We start from the raw sequence: 25,918 nt of genomic DNA, 5'->3' as shown, positions 1-25,918 counted from the left end.
GGTTAGTTATAGCAAATTATAATAATCCTCCATCCCATAGCCCTGTGCCCATATACCCATCATACATATCCATGATCCCATAGGCCCGTGCCCATATACCCATCATACATATCCTCATCCCATAGTCCCATGCCCATATACCCATCATGCATATTCTCCATCCCATAGTCCCATGCCCATCATACATATTCTCCATCCCATAGTCCCATGCCCATATACCCATCATACATATTCGCCATCCCATAGTCGAGTGCCCATATACCCATCACATATCCTTCATCTCATAGTCCCATGCCCATATACCCATCATACATATCCTCCATCCCATAGTCCCGTGCCCATATACCCATCATACATATCTGACAACCCATAGTCGAGTACCCATATACCCATCACACGTCCTTCATCCCATAGTCCCGTGCCCATATACCCGTCATACATATCCTCCATCCCATAGTCCAGTGCCCATATACCCATCACACATCCTCCATCCCATAGGCCCGTGCCCATATACCCATCATACATATCCTCCATCCCATAGTCTTATGCCCATATACCCATCATACATATCCTCCATCCCATAGTCCCGTGCCCATATACCCATCATACATATCCGCTATCCCATAGTCGACTGCCCATATACCATCACACGTCCTTCATCTCATAGTCCCATGCCCATATACCCATCATACATATCCTCCATCCCATAGTCCCGTGCCCATATACCCATCATACATATCCGCCATCCCATAGTCCCATGCCCATATGCCCATCATACATATCCTCCATCCCATAGTCCAGTACCCATATACCCATCACACATCCTCCATCCTATAGTCCTGTGCCCAAATACATATCCACCATCCCATAGTCCCATGCCCATATACCAATCACACATCCTCCATCCCATAGGCCCGAGCCCATATACCCATCTGTTATGATTGAGTCAACGTAGGAGGCAAAAACAGAAATGCAAGCTAAGTCCAGAAAACAAGAGAAGTTGGCAGCTATTGGATTGCAGACCCCTGAATTTATCAACACAACTAACAGTAGCCGTTGGGGGTTCCTACGATGCCCTAGACCCCTCGATCACAGCCGGAGAATTAAATAGGCCTAAAGAAAGAAAAGGGAAACTAAACTGCCCCAGAGCATACCCCAAAGCAATAGGCAGGCCCCAACATATAATGACGGTGAAACAAGATGAAAATACTAACATAGACAGAAAGATAGACTGAGCAAAGACGGGGCCCAATCTAACTAGATAGAAAAGGACAGGAAGGCTGCTGTCTGCAATCCATGAAAAACCCTATGAAAATAAGAGCCAACAGACTGACAGTGAAAAAGGCCCTGAAGACGCTAGGCTTCAAAAAAGCTATGTCAGTACTCAGGAATATTCTGAAGACAGAGCTACAGACAAAAGGAGATTCAGCTCACCCCAGCAGGGAATGGAAGAATACAGAAAAGCAAGGAAAACAAAAAACAAAACAAAAATGCCAACAGGCAAAACAGAAAACTTAACTTTAGAGGAGCAGGAATCAGACTGGTGTCCTAGAAGTCCACAGAGAAATCACCCGCAGGGCAGAAGGGCGTCGGCAGCCTTATATCCAGTCCGTGACTCCACTCAGCCAGTCGTCCTCATTAGGCTCAGGTGCCTGATAATCAGGCTCATTACCTTCCTTTACCAGAATAGGGAGTTCACCAGACCTCAGTGACGAAGGGGAAAATGAACTCACAACAGTACCTGCCCCTTGAGGAGGGGTCACCGAACCCTCAACCACGCCACCAGGGCGATCAGGGTGAGCCCGATGAAATGCACGCACCAATCTTTTGGCATGAGTATCAGAGGCAGAGACCCAGGAATTATCCTCCTGACCATAACCCTTCCACTTAACCAAATACTGGAGTCTCTGTCTAGCCAGACGGGAATCCAGTATTTTCTCTACCTCATATTCCATGTTACCTTCAACCAATACAGGGTCTGGAGGTGCCACCCCAGGAACAACTGGTTCAACAAACCTCTTCAACAAGGACATATGGAACACATTATGGATTTTAAATGTGACAGGAAGAGCCAAACGAAAAGAGACCGGATTAATAATCTCCAAAATCTTGTAAGGTCCAATAAATCTAGGCTTAAACTTAGGAGAAGCCACCTTCATAGCAATATTTTTTGATGATAACCACACCATATCACCAATCTTAAACTGGGGACCAATGGTCCTATGTCGATTGGAAAACCTCTGGGCCTTTTCCTGGGAGAGAGACAACTTATCCACCACTTGGTCCCAGATCTGGTGCATTCTCTCCACCACAGTGTCAACACCTGGGCAGGCAGAAGGCTCCACCTGCCCTGAAGAAAATCGAGGATGAAACCCAAAGTTACAAAAAAAAGGTGACATCAAAGTGGCAGAACTAGCTCTATTATTTAAAGCAAATTCGGCCAAGGGCAAAAATGAAACCCAATCATCCTGATCAGCGGAAATAAAACATCTCAAATACGACTCCAAGGTCTGGTTTGTTCTCTCTGTCTGCCCATTGGTCTGAGGGTGAAAAGCAGAGGAGAAGGACAACTGAATTCCCAGCTTGGAACAGAAAGTCCTCCAAAATCTAGACACAAACTGAACTCCTCTGTCAGATACAATGTTCTCAGGAATCCCGTGTGAGCGAACCACCTGTTGCAAAAACAGGGGCACCAACTCAGAGGAAGATGGCAACTTAGGGAGTGGTTCAAGATGAACCATCTTAGAGAACCTATCACAAATCACCCAAATAACAGTCATTCTTTGAGAGACCGGCATATCAGAGATGAAATCAATTGAAATATGGGTCCATGGCCTCCTGGGGACCAGCAAAGGCATCAACAACCCACTAGAGCGAGAACACAATTTAGACCGGGAGCACGTCCCAAAGGACTGCACAAAATTCCTGACATCACGAGACAAGGAGGGCCACCAAAAAGACCGACTCACCAGATCTCTAGTACCAAAAATACCTGGATGACCAGCCAAAGCAGAGCAATGAACTTCAGACATCACTCTCTTCTTCCACTGGTCAGGAACATACAACTTTCCACTGGGACAACGCTCAGGTTTGTCCTCCTGGAACTCTTGCAGAGCAAGTCTCAAATCGGGCGAGATTCACCTAAGATGGTAGCAGGCTTGGTCACCACAGGATAATCAGCAAAGAAACTCCAAGAGAGGGCGTCTGCCTTGACATTCTTAGTTCCAGGAAGAAAAGAGACCACAAAATCAAAACGTGTAAAAACAAGGCCCACCTAGCCCGTCTAGGGTTCAAGCGTTTAGCCGACTCTAGGTAAATCAAATTCTTGTGGTCAGTGAGGACCACAACTTGATGTTTAGCTCCCTCCAACCAATGTCTCCACTCCTCAAATGCCCATTTCATGGCCAACAGTTCCCGATTCCCCACATCATAGTCACGTTCAGATGGAGAGAACTTTCGGGAAAAGAAAGCACAGGAATTCATTTTAGATGTTACAGGATCCTTTTGGGACAAAACAGCTCCTGCACCAATCTCAGAAGCATCCACCTCTACCTGGAACGGGAGTGAGACATCAGGTTGCCGCAAAACCGGGGCGGAGGTAAATCTTCGCTTCAGCTCCTGAAAGGAAGCAACAGCCTCAGGAGACCAATTCAACACATCAGCACCCTTCTTAGTCAGATCAGTCAACGGCTTGGCAATACTAGAAAATTTTGCTATAAATTTCCGATAAAAATTAGCAAAACCCAAAAACTTCTGGAGGGCCTTCAAAGAAGTGGGCTGAACCCAATCATAAATGGCCTGTACCTTGGCCGGGTCCATTTCAATAGTTGACGGAGACAAAATAAATCCCAAAAATGAAATCCTCTGTACTCCAAAAAGGTATTTCGATCCTTTGACATACCGGGAATTCTCCCTCAAGATCCGGAACACAGTCCGAATATGTTCCACATGAGAATCCCAATCCTTGGAGAAGATCAAAATATCATCCAGATAGATAATCAAAAATTTATCCACAAAGTCTCGGAAAATATCGTTCATGAAGCACTGGAAGACAGAAGGGGCATTAGCCCAAAAGGCATCACCAGGTACTCAAAATGTCCCTCCGGAGTATAAAACGCCGTCTTCCATTCATCCCCATGCTTAATGCGGATAAGATTATACGCCCCCCTGAGGTCAAGCTTGGTAAACCAGCAAGCACCTCTAACTCTAGAGAATAGATCCGAAATCAGGGGTAACGGATACTGATATTTAATAGTAATTTTATTGAGGACACGGTAATCAATACAAGGCCTTAAAAAACCATCCTTTTTGGTCACAAAAAAAAAAAAACGGCACCTAAGGGTGAAGAGGATGGTCTAATATGACCCTTCTCCAACGCCTCCTTAATATAGGACCGCATAGCCTCGTGCTCGGGTACAGATAAATTGAAGAGCCGACCCTTGGGAAATTTACACCCCGGGCTTAGTTCAATTGCACAGTCATAACTCCTATGAGGAGGCAAGGACGCAGACTCATTCTCACTAAATACATCATAAAAGTCCGCCAAATAGTCAGGAACATCATGCGACTGAGGAGAGGTGGAAAAAAACGGAGCCTCACTAAAGGCACACCGACAACTCCAACTCACCACAGACACAGATTTCCAATCCAAAACTGGATTATGAATTTGCAACCAGGGAAACCCCAGAACAACGGCATCATGCAGACCATGCAATACCAAAAATCTACAATTTTCTTGATGGTCTGGGGTGACCTGCATGACCACCTGGGTCCAAAACAGGTTTATTTTTAGCCAAAGGAGTAGCATCAATCCCCCTCAAAGGATAGGTGTCCGCAGAGGTGTCATAGGAAATCCACAACGTTTAGCAAAATCCAAGTCCATCAGGTTCAGAGCTGCTCCTGAATCCACAAAAGCCTTGGCGGAAAATGTGGACAGGGAGCAGATCAGAGTAATTGCCAGAAGAAACTTAGGTTGAACACCACCAACAGAAAACGTGTGTGCAAAGCGTTTCTCTCATTTAGGACAAACAGAAATAATATGCGAGGCATCTCCACAGAAAAAACACAGCTTATTACGCCTTCTGAACTCCTGACGTTGCGCCTTAGACAAAACTCTATCACATTGCATAGGTTCAGACGTCTGTTCACCCGTTGGCAGCACCTCTAGTACAATCCTGCGTTCACGTAAACGCCGATCAACCTGAATGGCTAATGACATAGAATCATCCAGACCAGAGGGAACAGGAAATCCCACCATAGTATCTTTTACGGCTTCTGACAAACCCTTCCGAAAGAGAGCAGCCAAGGCATTATCATTCCAGGTAGTTAGGACCGCCCACTTTCGGAACTTTTGACAGTACAACTCTGCAGAATCTCGACCCTGGTTCAATGCCAACAGGGACTTTTCAGCCTGATCAATAGCACTAGGTTCATCATACAACAACCCCAAAGCTTGAAAGAATGCGTTCACATTAGTCAGAATAGGATCATCTGGTTTCAAAGAAAACGCCCATTCCTGGGGATCGCCACGCAGCAAAGAGATGACAATTTTAACCTGCTGCGCGGAGCTCCCTGACGAGTTAGGCTTCAAGGCAAAAAATAATTTACAATTATTTTTGAAACTCAAAAATTTAGATCGATCCCCAAAAAATACATCAGGTGTAGGGATCTTTGGTTCAACAGCATGCGAACGAGCAAGGTAGGCGGAAATTCCCCGCACTTCCGCAGCGAGCTGCTCCACACAATCAGACAATTGCTTTATCTCCATTGAGAGAGGAAAAAAAAAATTCCCCCCACGGCCTCAGAGATATAGAGGAAAGAATATACCCACACCCTTTTTTTTTTTTTTTTTAACACAATTCTTTCCTGCTATTGAGTACCCTAGGATCTGTGATATGGCGGGTGATTCTGTTATGATTGAGTCACCGTAGGAGGCAAAAACAGAAATGCTAGCTAAGGCCAGAAAACCAGAGAAGTTGGCAGCTATCGGATTGCAGACCCCTGAACCTATCAACACAACTAACAGTAGCCGTGGGGGGTTCCTACGATGCCCTAGACCCCTCGATCACAGCCGGAGAATTAAATAGGCCTAAAGAAAGAAAAGGGAAAACTAAACTGCCCCAGAGCAGACCCCAAAGCAATAGTCAGCCCCCAACATATAATGACGGTGAAGCAAGATAAAAATACTAACACAGACAGAAAGATAGACTGAGCTAAGACGGGGCCCAATCTAACTAGATAGAAAAGGACAGGAAGGCTGCTGTCTGCAATCCGTAAAAAACCCTATGAAAATAAGAGCCAACAGACTGACAGTGAAAAAGGCCCTGAAGACGCTAGGCTTCAAAAAAGCTATGTCAGTACTCAGGAATATTCTGAAGACAGAGCTACAGGCAAAAGGAGATTCAGCTCACCCCAGCAGGGAATGGCAGAATACAGAAAAGCAAGGAAAACAAAAAACAAAACAAAAATGCCAACAGGCAAAACAGAAAACTTAGCTTTAGAGGAGCAGGAATCAGACTGGTGTCCTAGAAGTCCATAGAGAAATCACCCGCAGGGCAGAAGGGCGTCGGCAGCCTTATATCCAGTCCGTGACTCCACTCAGCCAGTCGTCCTCATTAGGCTCAGGTGCCTGATAATCAGGCTCATTACCTTCCTTTACCAGAATAGGGAGTTCACCAGACCTCAGTGACAAAGGGGAAAATGAACTCACAACACCCATCATACATATCCTCCATCCCATAGTCCCATGCCTATATAGCCATCATACATATCCTCCATCCCATTGTCCCATGCCCATATACCCATCATACATATTCGCCATCCCATAGTCAAGTGCCCATATATCCATCACATGTCCTTCATCTCATAGTCCCATACCCATATACCCATCATACATATCCGCCATCCCATAGTCCCGTGCCCATATACCCATCATACATAACCTCCATCCCATAGTCCAGTGCCTATATACCCATCACACATCCTCCATCCCATAGTCCCGTGCCCATATACATATCCGCCATCACATAGTTCCATGCCCATATACCCATCACACATCCTCCATCCCATAGGCCCGTGCCCATATACCCATCATACATATCCTCCATCCCATAGTCCCATGCCCATATACCCATCATACATATCCACCATCTCATAGTCCTGTGCCCATATACCTATCACACATCCTCCATCCCATAGTCAACCATTATGACATCATAATGAGCGGCGGCGGGGCTTGCAACCTATGATGACATCAGCGTCGCCATGGCAACCATTGTGACATCATAATGAGGGGCGGGGATTGCTACGCACACACTGCTTCCCCATTATGCAAATAGGGGCCTTATGACATCATAATGAGGGGCGGGGCTTGACACACACACACTTTTTCCCCAGTATTTAGATAGGGGCAAAATTGTTTGGTGAATTGGAACGCACGGGGTTAAAATTTCGCCTGACAACATAGCTTAGGACGCTCTCGGGGTCCAGACATGTGACTGTGCCACATTTTGTGGCTGTAGTTGCGACGGTGCGGATGCCTATCCCGGACATACACACATACACACATACATACATACATACATACATACATACACACTTTGAGCTTTATATATTAGATTATTATTATTATTATTATTATTTACTTTTATAGCACCATTGATTCCATGGTGCTGTACATGAGAAGGGGTTACATACAAAACACAAATACAAATTACAGTATAATGAGCAAACTAATAGTGACAGACAGGTACAGAGGGGAGAGGGCCCTGCCTTGTGAGCTTACATTCTAGAAGGTAATGGGGAAGGATAAATTAGGTTCAGGGTTGCAACAACTCTGGTGTTGGTGAGATGGCAGCTCTGGTAGTGGTGAGGTGGCAGCGGAGACATTTGTAAACCGTTCTTAAGAGATGAATTTTCAAGTTCCTCTTGAAAGTTTTGAATTTAGGGGATAATTGAATGTGTTAGACCACAGAATTCCAGAGGGTGGAAGATACTCTGGAGAAGGCTTGCAGGCAATTGGATGAGGAATGTATGATTGTAGATGAGAGAAGGAGGTCTTGGGAGGACTTAAGATTACGTGTGGGAAGATATTGTCAAATTAGTTCAGAGATACAGTATATGGGGAAGACAAATTATGAATGGCTTTGTAGGTCAGCATTAGTTTAAAGTAGATACATGGAGGAATTGGAAGCCAATGAAGGGATTTGCAAAGGGGAGAAGCAGAGGAGGAGTGAGGCGGATTAGTCATGCAGCAGAGCTAATGACAAATTGAAGAGATGTGAAAGTGTTATCTGGAAAACCACAGAGGAGGATATTGCAGTATCTAAGGTGGAGATGATGAGGGCATCCACTATTATTTTAGTAGATTAAAGATTGAGGAAAGAATGGATATCCAGGTCCTAGAATGAAAACCAGCTGCCGTGACACGCAAACGTCACACCCGGTGAACACTGCTGATAAACCCTGTATTATTAACATAAGGGAATGGGAAAACTGTATTAAAAATGTCCCCATTCCCAGTGAGTTAACTAAAAAACACCAAAATGTGACCATGAATAAATAAGTGCATAGCACCCTACCTCCTTATCACTGACAACTATGCAAACAGTGAGAGATGATGTTGGTTTTCTACACGGTCCCATGTCATGGGTAAATGCAGTTTAACTTATGAGAAATGTACAGGGAAAGCCTCCCAAGTTTCAATAATCAATCAGAGATGACAGGAAAGTACTTCATCAGGAGTCCAAACTCAGAAGGGAGCCAAACAGACTTCCAAGAAATCATAGGATCATTGCATTCAGTAAGAATCCTAAATAGTGTTGAGATGCTCAGAGCTCACCAAGTATTCCTGGGGTTGCTCGGCAGGAGCTCAGATCCCCTCCATGCATGTTTGTTTCATTAGAGAGCCAATGAATATGCAGGGATTGTCTGCCACACACTGTAGTGCCCTCAGGCCTGGAACCACCATGCTCGTCACAGTTTGCTCCTGAATCACGCTGTGTAGGGAGAGGTGCTGCTGAGCTAGGGAGAGATTTGCTTGTTTCTTAGTTAGTGTAGGTATACCACAATATATTATACACATATCCATCTCAACTAGCAATCTTTCTGTGGATTAATCCAGTGGCATAGATACAGTGCCTTGCGAAAGTATTCGGCTCCCTGGAACTTTTCAACTTTTTCCCATATATCATGCTTCAAACATAAAGATACCAAATGTAAATTTTTGGTGACGAATAAACAACAAGTGGAGCACAATTGTGAAGTTGAACAAAATTTATTGGTTATTTTAAATTTTTGTGGAAATTCAAAAACTGAAAAGTGGAGCGTGTAATATTATTCGGCCCCTTTACTTTCAGTGCAGCAAACTCACTCCAGAAATTTATTGTGGATCTCTGAATGATCCAATGTTGTCCTAAATGACTAATGATGATAAATATAATCCACCTGTGTGTAATCAAGTCTCCGTATAAATGCACCTGCTCTGTGATCGTCTCAGGGTTTTGTTTGAAGCACAGAGAGCATCATGAAGACAAAGGAACACAACAGACAGATCCGTGATACTGTTGTGGAGATGTTTAAAGCCGGATTTGGCTATAAAATGATTTGCAAAAATTTAAACATCCCAAGGCGCTCCGTGCGAGCGATCATATTGAAATGGAAGGAGTATCATACCATTGCAAATCTACCAAGACCCGGCCGTCCATCTAAACTTTTATCTCAAACAAGGAGAAGACTGATCAGTAATGCAGCCAAGAGGCCCATGTTCACTCTGGATGAACTGCCGAGATTTACAGCTGAGGTGGGACAGTCAGTCCATAGGACAACAATTAGTCGTACACTGCACAAATCTGGCCTTTATGGAAGAGCGGCAAGAAGAAAGCCATTTCTCAAAGATATCCAAAAAAAGTGTCGTTTAAAGTTTGCAACAAGCCACCTGGGAGACACACCAAACATGTGGAAGAAGGTGCTCTGGTCAGATGAAACAAAAACCAAACTTTTTAGCAACAATGCCAAACGATATGTTTGGCGTAAAGGCAACACAGCTCATCACCCTGAACATACCATCCCCACTGTCAAACATGGTGGTGGCAGCATCATGGTTTGGGCCTGCGTTTCTTCAGCAGGGACAGGGAAGATGGTTAAAATTGATGGGAAGATGGATGGAGCCAAATACAGGACCATTCTTGGAGAAAACCTGTTGGAGTCTGCAAAAGACCTGAGACTTGGACAGAGATTTGTCTTCCAACAAGACAATGATCCAAAACATAAAGCAAAATCTACAATGGAATGGTTCACAAATAAACATATCCAGGTGTTAGAATGGCCAAGTCATAGTCCAGATCTGAATCCAATCGAGAATCTGTGGATAGAGCTGAAAACTGCTACTCACAAGCAATCTCCATCAAACCTCACTGAGCTCGAGCTGTTTGCCAAGGAAGAATGGGCAAGAATTTCAGTCTCTCATTGTACAAAACTGATAGAGACATACCCCAAGCGACTTGCAGCTGTAAATGCAGCAAAAGGTGGCGCAACAAAGTATTAAGTTAAAGGGGCCGAATAATATTTCACGCCCCACTTTTCAGTTTTTGAATTTCCACAAAAATTTAAAATAACCAATAAATTTCGCTCAACTTCACAATTGTGTTTCACTTGTTGTTGATTCTTCACCAAAAATTTACATTTGGTTATCTTTAAATTTGAAGCATGATATGTGGGAAAAGGTTGAAAAGTTCCAGGGAGCCGAATACTTTCGCAAGGCACTGTATCAGTGCTAGGCAGGCAGTGTATGTGGCAGACTGCAGCGCATATAGCAACAGGGTCCATTACAGTTCTGTCTGCTGCTGCTTTTCCAGATATTTCTAAATATAGCTGCAGGTATCAGGGGCCTGGAATCTTTTTTTGGATCTTAATCCTGATTATTTGCTTAAAAAGCAATCCAGATAACACAGTTTTTCTGCTCTGTTTGCTTGTTGGTGCTGCAGAATGCAGCCAGATCCTTTCCATATTACAGCGCTAAAAATCCATCTACTTAAATCTGTGGTTTGTCGGTCACAGGGATCACATATAAGTGTGCTCAAAATTCTGCCATTTCTGGCTTCCATTTAAATGTTGTTGCAGTGTGTTAGCGAAGTTATTGAAACCAGTTTGCTGTTAAAAATAGTTCCTCCAGGCCAGCTATTTAAAACTGTGGTTAAAACTGTGGTTTGTCCATCACAGGGATCACATATAAGTGCGTTCAAAATTCTACCATTTCTGGCCTCCATTTAAATGTTGTTGCAGCGTGTTAGGGAAGTTATTGACACCAGTTTGCTGTTAAAAATAGTCACCTACAGGCCAGCTTTTAGGGTTGGAGAATTGAACTAAATAAAAATTAATAATGAAGTGCAATTGCAACTCAGGGTCCACCATGCAGAGATGTATAACTGCTGCTAGTAAGCAATGACGGAACACACAGCGAGCAAATGCTTCTACACACAGAGTTAACGCCACTTAGTGTGAACAGGGTGCTGAGTTCCAAGCTCTTTTGCTCCACAGAGAGGAACAGGAGAAAAGAATATCAAGTGCAATACCCTGTTATATGTAACAGGGATAGCACATGAAACTTCAATGATGCTAGTTATAACACCCTGAGTAAAGGTTGAACTTGCACAGTAACTCCACCATATTAACCGCACACGTGTAGGAAACAGGTGCTAAGTCTAAAGCTAATGCCTGCAGGCGAGAGAAACAACTCCAATCCAGCAGAGGCAGGGGAACACTGGCAAAGTTCTGGGAGAGTTTTCTCAGATCCTCCCACCACACAAGCCCTGAGGCATGGGGTACTCTCACAAGGAGTGCAAAGTTTGGGACAATGTTGAGGGAGTACCTTGCTGACTGTACCAACGTGCTCCATGATTCCTCTGTGCCTTACAATTATTGGGTATCCAAGCTGGATACATGGCATGAACTGGCTCTCTATGCCTTGGAGGTCCTGGCCTGCCCTGCTGCTAGCATTTTGTCAGAGCGGGTTTTTTGTGCTGCTGGTGGAATTATAACTGATAAGCGCATCCGCCTGTCAACTGAAAATGCAATGCTGACAGGCTGACTCTCAACACCACTGAATGAAAGCAGCATAACATAAACTCAAATTCAGTGTCTTTTTTGGGAGGTCTATTCCCATGCACCTCTTCACACATGGGTATGCGCTTCCTGATTTTGGCTTTTCGCTGTTGTTCTCCTTCAACTCATCCTCATCTTCCATCCTCCACCACCATGTCACCAGGGTGACCGTGGTCCATGATGCAACACCCACATAATTTTTTAAAGGGTGTTTATGATGCCCGTAAAAAAAATTGTTATACAGTATGCAGTATATTCATGTATACCCCCAGGGATAAATTTTTGCCAGTCCATACACTTAGTGCATGGGCAATACAAATATAGGAGACCTGTTAATTTCTAATTGGAACATTTTTTTGTGAGGCCCTCCTCCACATCTCTTTCAAGGGGAATTGGAGTGCCACCAAATTTTTGGCAACCCTTGCATTCACTGCATAGGCAAACACTATGGGAGACCCAATTCCTAATAATGGGAATATTTTTTCTTGAGGCCCTCCTCTACATCTCTTCAAAGGGTCATTGGAGTGTCTACAAATTTTTGGCAGCCCTTGCATTTACTGCAAAGGCAAACAGTATGGGAGACCCACTTTCTAATAATGGGAACACTGTTTTCAGGAGGCTCTCCTGTATGTCTCTTCAAAGGGATATTGGGTTGTGTCCAAATTTTGGGCTGCCCTGCCAGTCTCTATATAGGCAATAACAGTATAGGAGACCCACTGATTAATAAAGGGAACAACAAAGCATAGCTGGGTGATGGCTCTCTAAGAATAGTGAGGGCTGACTTCTGGCTCTTTAAGAATAGTAAAGGTCACCTGATGGCCCTATAAAAATAGGCTTTGTGACTTTCAGAGTCCCTCCTTCATAAACAAAACAGGATGTGTCTGATGATGTGTCACACACCACATGACCAGATAAGGTTGTAAAATGTTAAAATGACATTTCCCAGCTAATGGATTTGTCTTGGTTGAAAGCAATGCTAAAGTTTAAAAATGCATCAAAAACACTATGTTTGAACATAGCCCAAGGTGTGGAGAATTTTTGTTTTTGGTTATTTATTTTGCTATATATACAAATCATTAGCCTGGAAAGGATGTTCCTTAACATATTTCCCAGGAAAGCCCATTTTGGTTTAGTTTTTGTATGTTTTATTGTGAGTCTGTAAAAGTGGCAAAAGACTCTGAAAACATTGTTCACAGCACAGACATGTGAGTCAGAAAAGCTTCCATGGGTCTTCCCCATGCTGTTTAAACAATTTCCGTAATTTCTAATCCCTATGCAGACCGCTGGGGGGCTGCAGGAAAAATTCTACAGTTTCCCATAGACTTACATTGAGCTTGTTGCTCGGGTCAAGCATTCCAATTTACTCGACCCGAGCATTTTAGTGCTCGCCCATCACTAATCCCAAACAAAGCAGGATGCACTCATTTTTTTTAAAATTTGGAAGTATATATATCCCTCCGTCAGGCGCAATAGATCTGACAGGCACACAGTAATTAGTTTCACTTCTCTCTCCTTGCCCACTTATCAGAAAACCCCACCCCTCCTAGTTATCTCCTGACTCTACAGGCTCTGTGAAACCTGATATCACAGTGACTCAGCAGACCTTCTAGTGAGCAGATATCAACACTTTGGCTTCTCAGGCACATTGCGCCTGATTTCAACACAAATTGAAAGGTTAGTATTTTCTTTTTTTATTCATCACGATTGTGTATTTAGCTTGTTTTATGAAGGATTAATGCTAAGTTAGTGTACATAAGTACTGTTTTCTTAGAGAAAAGGAGGGTGGCTTCTAAGGCACATTGCGCCCTAACACATACTCTTTCTCTCTTGCTTCAGATTTTCTGCTGCAATGGCCAGAAAACAGTATGATTCATCTAAACCCCTTCATTTAGAAGAAATGAAGATTTTTTTGTTAGAAGATGATGAGGAAGAACCAGCAGTAACTGAGGATTTAGAGGAATCTAGTGACATTTCATCTGAAGATGAGGTAGCAGAATGTAACACTGATTCTGGAACAGAGCAGGATGGTGATGACACTGATACAGAGGAAACAGACACAGATCTAGCTTATTATTTGGGCAAAGATAAAAATACAAAGGACGTCCCAAGGACGTTCCAGAACAAACACCGACTCTACCACCTTCTAAAAGACGCAGTTGTACTACCTGCTCATTTGTATCTGGTTTCAGAAGGCTTTCTAAATATGACTGCAAAATATGTAAAGAATCAATCTGCCTTTCCCATGCAACTTTCGTCTGCCAGCCTTGCTTTTCTAAGTGTACCTGTGCTGCTTCTGCTGCAATTGAAACCACTGTAGATGAGTAGAAAATAATTAAGTAACATCTAAGTGCAATATCCTTTAAGTTTTTTTCCATAATTTTATATTTAAGCAATAGTTAAGTAAAGATAACTGGAGCCTATTTGGCGGTACTACCGAAAAGTGGTACTTTTAGTTTTAATAAGTTTATGGTTAATAAATGTTTTTTTTTGCATCTGATTTGGTGTAATCTCTTTTAATACATTCCTATGAAGGTCACTGACTACTTCTATAGTCCTGAAATTGAAATATGTAGCTACTATAGGTGGTTTTCTGACCTGTGCTTGTCAGGCACATTGCGCATGAACTGAGGAGAATCTATATTGCGCCTGACAGAGGGATATACATGCGTGACACAATGTACTGGAGAAGAAAGGGAAAAAAAAAAGAAATCAAACATAGAGAGTGGGAAATATAGGAAACTGAACTATCCCTATTCTCACCCTCACTAGATGGTGACCCTACCTAGCCGTGAGGTTTGGCATTCTATTAACCTGGCACTGCTACTCTAAGACTATCCCTACTGATTGATTATTTTTTTCCTTTACTATAAAAAGGAGCTAAAGGATAGTTGCTTGTTATAGGCCCATAGGGGAAATCTTATTGAGATGTATTTTGGTCTTATTAGTCATTTGGGTTTTGCTTAGTCATTGTCAGCTTTCCTTATGTGTGTACAAATAGGTGATACTCAGTCACTAATAAAGACTGTCTACTTGACTCCAAAGTCCAGAGTTACTTATTAATATAGTTATATATCAATCTGATTAGCTCCTCCTGCTTCATACTATTGTACTCACATATAGAATTGCATTTTTAATGTCTCTGGTTCACTTTAATGAAGCACTCATATCAAAGTTTTTATCTTTTTAATATATTACAATCATCATATAACATTGTGTACTTACAATTTCTCATTTTTCCTTTCTACCCACATAATTCTTCTGTTCTCCATTATGTCAATTTTCCCTGTATGAGTCATTATTCACTGCAAAAGTTCCTGGAGAAGGGGAGGAGGGTGCATCTTTGTCAGGAATTGAAGAGGGGAATAATTTTTGCAGGGTCAAGAAACTTCCTGTTTCTTCATAGAGCAGAGAAAAGAGATGAATTACCTGTGTAGAAAAGCAAAGTGAGCCTCTGTAAGAGCACAGTGCTATAATACTGTTATATGATGACTGTAATTTATTAAGAGGATAAAAACTTTGATGGGAGTGCTTCTTTATATGTTGCGCATGTATATAATCTCTGGGACACTTTGCTTCCTTGATTTTCTAATTATATCTACTCCATCATAAGAGTAAAAACCTTACTTTCCTAGCTTGGTATTATTTTGCATCCATTTCTTTAACATACAGACATACATTTGAACTTAAAATATTCTCAGCACAAATTGATCATAAGAGCTTTCCTGCTGGAAACCATGATATATTGTATTATTTTCCCTCTAGTGTTGCTGCAGGTAAATCTTTAAAGAATTATGCAGTACTCACTCAAACCTGTAAGTAAGGTTGGAATTCATGCTGTCAATCCTCTAGAGCCACGAACTGCTCTTCTCAAGCTAAAAGTAGGGAGATCAGAGCAAGACATAACGTTATCTTGCAATACCTTAAAGGCAATATAAAAAATAATTATCTGTACTAGCAAAACTTGTTTGGCACCAACTGTTAGGGTTGGCAGATTGCACTAAATTAAAATAAATTGTAAAGTACAATCGCAACCAGGGGTCCACCATGCACAGATGTAAAACTGCTGTTAATGTGAACAATGCAGAATTAAAGACAGTGAGAACTCCTTAATAGGACTGCGCTAACTCCATGCAGTATGAAAAGAACTCAACACTCAGCTCTGTTAGCTTCAGAGAGGTAGAGCTAAGGGGTTGAGATCGCTCTGAAGCTGACCCGTGCCAATCGCACACGTGGCCGAAACAGCTGCTGAGACACAAAAAAACACAAAACTGATGCTAACTACAAACCCTGTTGACTTCACAGGGGAGCACAGCTCTTTGGTTGGAACTTGCTCTGTAACTCCACTGTGCTAACCGCACACATGTAGGAAACAGATGCTAAGTCAAGCGGGTACAAAAAACCCTAACTGGCTAAAACTCAGGAGGGAACTAAACACACATGTGCATACAGAGTGGTAGCATATCCACTCACACACTCCAACCATAAATGATACTAGCGTGCCTGCGGGCATCACTGTGAGACTTATAAACACTAGACTCATGTCCAGTTGGAAAGGACCTTGCCTGTGGACCAAACCGTAGCTGCCACATCATCAGAGCAGCTGACGTCCGACCACTAATGAGAGGATGCCACATCAGACATGCTCAGAAAGGAGATTTCTGGACTTAGACTTCAGAACGTGATGCTGCACCCATGTATCACTGGTTACCATAGATTTAGGTGGAGAGGCAACAGTAACCAAGTGCATACCACGAGCCTGAGCAAGATGCTGGGACCAAGGTCCATGCTGAGCAGCAATCGCAGTGGCCGGACCAGATTGGAAGACCGCTGATCCAGACAAGGTTCGGGATCTGTCACGCGCAGTGGGAGGATACCGAGGCTTAACATTACCCCCAACAACCCCCGGTGATGTTTGCTATGCTTGAAAGTCACCACCAGCTGGGAGGCAGGAAATTGTTTTTGTTCTTCGGCCGATAGCTCTCCTTGACTCCTACCGCACAGAGGTCCTTTTAATGTTAGAGAGACCTCATTTACAGATAGGCACCCCAGAGTGACCAGAAGATGAAATAGTACATAGATCCCACCCAAGGGCACCTGGGCCTTAAAACACAGGCTCTCACAGAAACTACTCCATTTCTGTATGCTTTCTTTTGCCCAATCAATCTGAGGGGAATACCAGAAGTACCTTATCTATACCCTCAGGGATGATAAGAAGAGTGACTATCTCCTGATGTTTTGGAGACAGTGAGAGTAAGAGGTATAGTTTGATGAGAAATCTGGGTTTTTAAAATAGACCTGTTAGCCATCCGAATGGACAGTGGCTTAGGAAGCAACACAACTGGAATTGTGTGCCATTGGGCGAAGGTGTCAGACATGAAATTGCACTTTGATCCGGAGTCCACGCAAGTCTCAGCATGGAAAGTGGTCTACCCAAATGTCAAAGAGACCCCAAAAGCCAATTTGGAGGACATATTAACTGGAACCAGTAAACCTCTCCCTAAAGCCACTGGACGCTGTGACCCCCTCCAACATTTAGGATATTTATTAGCAAGATGACCAGTCTGCCTGCAGGCAAAATAGGTTGGTTGAGGAAGTACTGAGCGGGGGTTAGATTCCACCAAGGAGATAACCATGGGCTCTACAGGGTCATCAACCTGAGTTGGAGGACTTATGGGATTAGCGAAGTTCAGAGCCAACCGAATGCAAGAACTACTCTGAGTTTTCTCCAATCCCCTTTCAACATACCGGAGATCTATGCGAGTGGAGAGGGATATTAACTCAAGAGTGGGAATCTTTCAAGTGGCCAAAGCATCACTGACATGATCCGCTAAACCCTTCCAAAAAATACGTATCAAAATCTTATCAAGCCACTCCAACTTGGAAGCCTGAGTATGGAATTGGAAGGCAAATTGGCTAACCATGGACGAACCCTGAGTTAATGCCAGGAGTTGATGTATGGTATCATGGGTAACTTTTGGCCCCAAAAAGACCTCTTTCAGGGCACCCAAAAAATGAGAGGCATTAAGGATCAGTGAGTCACCTCGCTCCCATAATGGCATAGCCCACTCCAACACTCTACCTGACAAAAGGAAAGTTACAAATCCCACCTTTGTTCGCTCAGTTAGGAATCATGCAGCCAGTAACTCCAGATGAATTGAGCACAGATTTACGAAACCTCTGAAGGCCCTGATATCCCCCGAAAATTTGTTGGGCAGCCAAAAATGGTACAGATGGAACAGAGACCACAGCAGAAACCATAGAAGCAGCTTTGCCGGCTGCTTTTGCTGCCACTGCATTAATAGCCACATATGTAGACGTTCGCTCAAGAGTGGACTACCTCCTCTCTAGCTGGTGGATATACTGCTTGAGTTGCTGCTTGTCGGCCATGTTAGCCAGACCCTGGCGCTAGTATATTGTTAGGTTTGGCGGATTGTACTAAATTAAAATAAATTATAAAGTGCAATCACAACCTGGGGTCCACCGTGCAGAGATGTAAAACTGTTGCTAATGTGAACAATGATGAACTAAAGACAGCGAGAGGACTCCTAATAGGACTGCGTTATCTTCCTACAGTATGAACAGAATGCACAACACTTAGCTCTGTTAGCTTCACAGAGAGGTAGAGCTAAGGGTTTGAGCTCGCTCTGAAACTGACCAGTGCCAATTGTACACGTAGCCAAAACAGATGCTGAGACACAAGAAAAACACAAAAACTGACACTTCAAACCCTGTTGACTTCACAGGGGAGCACAGATCTTTTTGTTGGAACTTTCTCTGTAACTCCACTGTGCTAACCGCAGACATGTAGGAAACAGATGCCATGGTAACCAAGTGGGTATAAAAAACCTTAACTGGCTAAAACTCACGAGGAAACCAAACACACATGTGCATACAGAGTGGTAGCATATCCACTCACACACTCCAACCATAAATGATACTAGTGCATTATGCTGGTATGTGGAATAAAGCAAATTAAATCAACACATGTGAGTGCCGAGATTTCCTCTCTAAAGTGTAAGCTCTTATCATCCACAGGGTCCTCATCTGTAGATCGCAAGCTCTTATGTTTAGAAGGGTCCTCTCTCTCCTGCAAAGTTTAAGCTCTTATGGTCAGTGGAGTCCTCTTTCTCTCTTCTCCACCACATATATTTTCCAAGCAAATTACAAGTTTTCCAGTATTGAGATTCATGCAAATTTATGTGCACAAATTTATTTTTGGGGAAAATTCCTGTGAATTTGAATTTAAAAATATCTGCTCATCTCTACAATTAGACAATAAATCATAGTGAAAAATTTAAACAATGTCTTAACCAGATGTACCATAGCTATCAGTAAGCTTGCATGTACTTGCATGTAACTATATGAAAGTACCATATTTTTGGTATTTTTCGATTATAAAATGCACTATATTTCCTCTAAATATGGGAGGAAAATAGGGGTGCGTTTTATAATCCAAATGTAGCTTACCGAGAATGAGGGGTCAGTGGCGGTGGAGCAGAGTCACAGGAGGCCAGTTCGCTGCTTCAGGAGACTGGCGGCAGGAGCGGGCCTACGATGCTGTGCCTAGGCAGTCATTAGATGGCAGAGCTGGTAAGCTGAGTCCCCTTTCCCATTCAGTTCCCTGCGGTGGGCTTTGGGAAAATGGCCACCAGAGGCAGCGCATGTGCAAATTGAGATCTCAGGAGATGAGTCTCCTGAGAAAATATTTTTTTCCCGTGATCTTAATCTGTGCATGCATCACCTGTGGTGGCCATTTTCCCTACCACTCATCAGCTACTACATCTAATGAGCGCACAGGCACCATAGCATCTTCCCAATTCTGCTGCTGGCATACTGAAGCAGCAACCCAGCTTCCTGAAGCAGTAACTCAGCTTCTTGAAGCAGCGACCCTGCCTCCTGTAACCCTGCTTCTCCGCTGCTGACCCCCTGTGAGCAAATGTTAAAACGACCTACAAGACACACCCTCATTTTATTTAAAACTTTTTTTTACTATTTTTCTTCCCAAAATTTGGGGTCCGTCTTCATCTTATAGTCCACAAAATAAGGTATGTATAAGAAGTTATCCTGAGATTATTACAGCATGTGCCTTTTCTTTATATGGCAGAGCAGTAATAGTTACTAATAGATTAATTAATAAATTATGTCTTCAAACATGTTTTATTAAAAAACAATTATAGCCTTACAAATATGTAACCCAAATACCATTGAGTTAACCAAAATCAGTGTATAGATAGATTGCAAATTAGGCTTCACATAGAATGCTGGATGTATATACAGCTGACATGTCCCTCTATCAGCAGATATCAGAGCTTGCTCATGTCACTACTGTGAAAAGGGAACCCGTAATAAATAAACATCATTTTCCTGAACCCATACTGCTAATCTGCAGGTAAATACTGCTCAAAATATATTCATTGTTTCTCAAACTCCTATGTATATTAACCTAGGATGAAGATATGAGACAACCAGAATCCCTATGTTTATGTTAAAATAATTATTTTATTGAAATAGATTTAAAATAACAAAACAGTAAGTGAAAAGCACAGTTACTCATAAAAGTTAAGGGACTAGACATAATCCAGACAAATAAGGGGAAAACGTAATAGTAGCAGTGGCCTGAAGACAACCACAGGGGCATTGGGGCATCTAATCAAGACAACAGTGAAGCATGTAATCCAGCGCTCCGATCTGGGTCATCCTCGTTGAGATGCTGCAGCAGCTGGATTTTTTAAGGGTGCTTTTGTGAGTAGCTAATATTGGCCGAAGGGATGTTCGACTGATGCCAGATCGGTGTGCTGAATTTGCAGTATGGGAAAAACAAAAATTGGAACAGGACACTCAGTTCACACGGAACATTGTGTTCAGTGATGAGGCAAACTTTTTTGGGTGGGACATTTATCTGGATACACCTAAATAAAATGGGAATGGTGACAGTTAGAGATGAGCGACTTTGCCTTTTTTAGGGTCGAGTCAGGTTTCATGAAACCCGACTTTCGCAAAAGTTGAGTCGAACGAAATCGGCCGACTATAGGGAAAAGTCGGGAAAAGTCGTGAAACACGAAACCCAATGCAAGTCAATGGGGAGAAAAGTCGGCAGTGAGAGGAGGACAGTAAACACACCTGGCATGAATTTTAACCCTAGAGGCGGTGAAATCTCTCTCTCTCTTCTCTCTCTCTTCTCCTTCTCCCTCTCTCTCTCCCTCCCTTTCCCACTACCACTCCAGCTACGCTCCTCTTCTCTCATTGGCTGAAAAAAGTCACGTGCAAGCATTCGGCGAAACCTGACTTTGGCGCTTGGGTCGCTGACCGCATGGCCGACTTCACACTGTGGTCGGGTTTCGTTTCATGAAACCCGACTTTGGCGAAAGTCGTCGACTTTTTAATCTGACCGACCTGTTTCGCTCAACTCTAGTGACAGTTTTCTTGTGTAGGGTGTCTTGCATTGAAATCTGCTGCAATGACCCAGGTACTGCGTTCACCAGACAAACACAATTTCTATCCGCTCCTTACGTGTTAACCTCTGCGACATGTCAATGGCTGTAAACAAATAGAAACTTGTAAATAGCTCATGAAAGAATAAAGTTACGTTAAAACCAAGCACACCATTGTTTTTATTGTGAAATTCTCAATAAGTTTGTTGTGTCACATGACCCTCTTCCCATTGTAAAAAATAAAATTGGATCCAAAATGGCCTACTTCAAAATGGCCGCCATGGTCACCACCCATCTTGAAATGTTTTCTCCCTCCCATATACTATTGTGTCACAAACAAGAAGTTGATATCACCAACCATGCCCATTTTATTTAGGTATATCCAAATAAATGGTCCACCCTGTATACATATCTAAAAGTTCTTATGGTTAAAAAGGTCCTTTCTTTCCTTCTCCTGCAAAGTCTAAGGTCTTATCATCCACAGGGACCTCTCTTCTGTAAATCGCATACACACACAGGTGTGTATATATATATATATATATATATATATATACATATATAAACATATGTGAGTTTGCCTAATAATGTAATTCTGGAATGTTATACCAGACACTATAAAGTGGATCTGCATTAAGCAGCTGTTTTTTTTATACGGGCTTTAACTATATATTTCATTGCCTAACTAGATGCATGACTGTGGTTTGCACATAGGTCTGTGAGCAGTCAGTGTTGACTTTGCAGTAAGAGTGCTGTAATCACTCCCACTGCTCTATGAGTGACATCCAGCCCAGTAAAACACCAGATATGCCATTATTTGGTTACTACTCCTCCCTCAAATAATGTATTATATTTATTGTGCCACAAAATGTTACCAGTAAAAGTCATAGTTCACCATGCAAAAAAACAAGACCTCACGCAGCTTTATCAATAAAGCAATAATGGAATTCCCTTTGAAAAAGGAGAAAAAGGAATACTTTCTGAGCGTAGAAAATTAAAAATGTATAACCAATTGTACACAATCTTCCCACCAGGTAAAGTTGAGCTATAGTCACAACTCCAAATGCACTATAGTGGGTTCCAGTAGGTGCAGCCAACCTGATATTCTGTCGAAATATTTAGCAGAGCTAAATGAAGTGAATAAAACCATATGGAGGGCGCCCTGTCAAGATGAAAAAGCCGATAAATCCAATACGTGAGGATAGAACAAAAATATTGTAAAAATAAAAATGTTTTATTAAAAAACACTAACTGTTTCAGCTGCATCCACCCTTCCTCAAGTGTATCATATCAGGTATACCTGAGGAAGGCTGAATGCGTCAGTGTTTATTTAGTTAAAAGTTTTTATTTTGAAAATGCTTTTGTTCTATCCTAATTATTGGATTTATTTGTCTTTTTTATCTACACGGGAATACCTTCCATCTATTTTTTTATTTCCCTACAAGTTTATTAATGGAAATGGAAAAAAAAGTTTCAGGTCAAAGAATATAGTGATACAAACAATATTTCTTTTACAAAGTTCAGAATTTTTTTTCACTGCTAAATTATTAATATAATATAATGTGTGGTAGCACTATAATCATAATTACCTGAAGAATTACATTTCCGGATAATGTTTACTGCACACTGAATGCCAAAGGAAAAAAAAAAATGGGAAGAATTGAATACTTTCACAATTTCATTCCAGTTGGAAATTTGTTTCCTAGTTATCCGTATGTTATATGGTGATGTGAATGGTGTCATTAAAAATTGCAATTTGCCCAGCGAAAATGAAGCCCTCATATGGCTTTGCTGACCAAAAAAATGTTATGGCTTTCTTGAAGAAGTTGAAGAAGAACGAAAGCTCAGAAATGAATATTGGCTTCCTCAGAAAGAGGTTAATCATTACTTATCTTGCTTAAGTTCTACTGCAGTAGACAAACATTTTGCTGAACTTTTTTCCCTGTTTTCATTACGGCATAGTCTATATTTCACTACCTGAGTAATTAAGAACTGACACACAACCCTCCTCTACTATTAAAACTTGGCAATGCAATAGAAGACTACTGGGACAGCAATTATCTATTTCTCTTTGAAAAAATCAATGAACATAAACACTGGGCACGATTCTAAAGGTACCGTCACACTTAGCGATGTACTAGCGATCCCGACCAGCGATATGACGCGGTCAGGATCGCTGGTACATCGCTAAGTGGTCGCTAGTGAGCTGCCACACAGGAAGATCTCACCAGTGACATCGCAGGGGTCGGGGGTCGCTACTTACCTGTCACACTAGGCGATCCTGCGTTCTCCCGCCCGGCTCCACGCCCGTCGCTCGTCTCTCCACAGGAAGCGCCGCAGGAAGCTGACGACGAGAAACAGTCCTGTACGTTCTCGCGCGATCAGAGATAACCAGCGGGGGAGCGGGTTGTAGGTAAGTATCACACACAGCGATATCGCTAACAATATCGCTATAACGTCACAAGTTATAGCGATATTGCCAGCAATATCGCTTAGTGTGACAGTACCTTAAGTAATGATGACACAGAAACAATGTCCAGAAAATATCAGATTAAAAACAACGGGACATAGCATTATTTTTAATCCAACTGATATGCAGATATAATGCAACATGATATTTTATGTTTCATGAAGTTAGCATTTACAATGCCGAAACAAGCTCAATCCTATTATAAAATTTCACTTTTTTCCCTTTTGTAGACTATTCGACCATTCACAATCACACTGTTATATACTTCACCAATTTTTCAAAATATTTGGTCAACATCTCATGAAAGTGGCAAATTAAGTTGCTGTTGTCTTCCATTCTTTATCGTCTCAGCATAGCTAAAATGCTAGACGAGCTTGGGACAAATCTTCTTTACTCTCACATTTCTCAATAAGTGAATCTTGCATCATCATTTCTTTTAACATATAGAGTAAGAAAAAATGGCAAAAAAAATCCAAGTACAGTGAACTGATGAAAAAAGTGCAATTTGGCCATTTTTTTTTTTAATAGTGTCAACTTTACAATAAAAATTACATGACAACTTTACTGCCGAGGTCATTATGATTGTGATGAATCCAAATATGTTTTTTTTTTACTATTTTATTGGCTTAAAAAAAACTAACTTCATTTAAAAAATGGTTTGTTCTGCCATTTTTTGGGACCCATAACTTTTTTATTTTTCTATCAATGGAGCTATGTGAAGATTTGATTTTTTTTGCATGGTGAGCTAGTCTTTTTATCTATTCAATTTGGGGGTACATACAATGTGATATCTCTTAATATTACAGAATTTTTGTGTTGTTGCAATTACCAAAAAAAAAGAAAAATGCAATTCTGAAGTTTAATTTTTTTCCTCTGCAGAACTCGGTTAAAATGAATCGTTAGCCCTACCTCATCCTCCTAAGCTGTTTATATAGGCATGCAGTTCATAGGAAGCAGAATAAAATGATACCTTGATATATGTGATCCAATGTCTTATTTCACAGAAATCTACATTTTTATTAAATGTAAATTAACTGTTCAGGACTTTGGGCCGGACCCTAATCTGCATGAGAATCTGCCTCCAGAGATTATTTTAAATGAAAGGGCGCAATACAAGTCTAACTAACACAGAACAGTAGAACTGAACTTTTTCTCATAACAAATACGTTAGCAGCTGCAGCTCACACAGCTTTGCTGTATTCTAACACTGTGATAACACTGGCCACATGTAACATGTGAGCTGAAGCACTGAGGGTATCCTGCAGATTGCCTCACTTTTCACACACAGTTTTGTGGTGAGATCATGACAGCAGAGAGCAGCCATTACATATCACACTAGTAATTCCCAATTTTACTTAAAATAAGGTCTGAAGTAGTGATGAGCGAGTGTGCTTGTTAGGCCAGGGTCACACTGGCGAGGAATACGGACGAGTGAGAGGCGTTAAAAGCACGCAATACACACGGACAAATTATTCTCTATGGGTTTGCTCCCAACAGCCGTATATTTCTCGGGCGTATTCTACGGTCCATGCCAATCGCAGCATGCTGCGATTGTCAGCGTACTACGCCCGTAATATGCCAATGCAAGTCTATGGGTGCGCAAAAAATATGGATTAAACACGAACCACACATGTGACTTGCGAGAAATACTCACTTTTAGAAAAGCCAGCAATTCAGTGCGCTATACAGTAAACTCACACTGACAGGTTTAATAAAGAAAGAAAGAATAGATATAGACACATAGAATACATACATATATATATATATACACACGTCATTGTGACAAACATATATATATATTTATATTCGATTGTAAGGTGACATTAACCCTTTGTTAGATTAACCCATTCGCCACCGCTACAGGGCAATGGGAAGCCCACGCATTTTTTAACAACGAATTAACCCCTTAAAATAACAACTA

At 42.0% G+C, this 25,918-nt stretch overlaps 1 protein-coding gene and 1 long non-coding RNA gene across 3 annotated transcripts in view; both read left to right on the top strand.

Annotated features, from left to right (window-relative positions):
* The window catches only part of CNTNAP4 (contactin associated protein family member 4), a 1,095,419-nt gene that overhangs the window by 199,868 nt on the left and 869,633 nt on the right, over window positions 1-25,918 (top strand). The gene's annotated exons all lie outside the window — the stretch shown is intronic.
* LOC141089229 (uncharacterized) lies at window positions 13,551-14,596 on the top strand. Its single transcript, XR_012232214.1, has 2 exons — window positions 13,551-13,773; window positions 13,936-14,596. It is a non-coding gene; the product is annotated as an uncharacterized lncRNA (long non-coding RNA).

Source organism: Dendrobates tinctorius, unplaced genomic scaffold, assembly GCF_039654945.1.
Source record: "Dendrobates tinctorius isolate UK_male_01 unplaced genomic scaffold, ASM3965494v1 ptg000044l, whole genome shotgun sequence".
NCBI classification, from domain to species: Eukaryota; Metazoa; Chordata; class Amphibia; order Anura; family Dendrobatidae; genus Dendrobates; species Dendrobates tinctorius.
The sequence above is the reverse complement of the archived record's forward strand: the minus strand, read 5'-3'. Positions and strand labels throughout refer to the sequence as shown.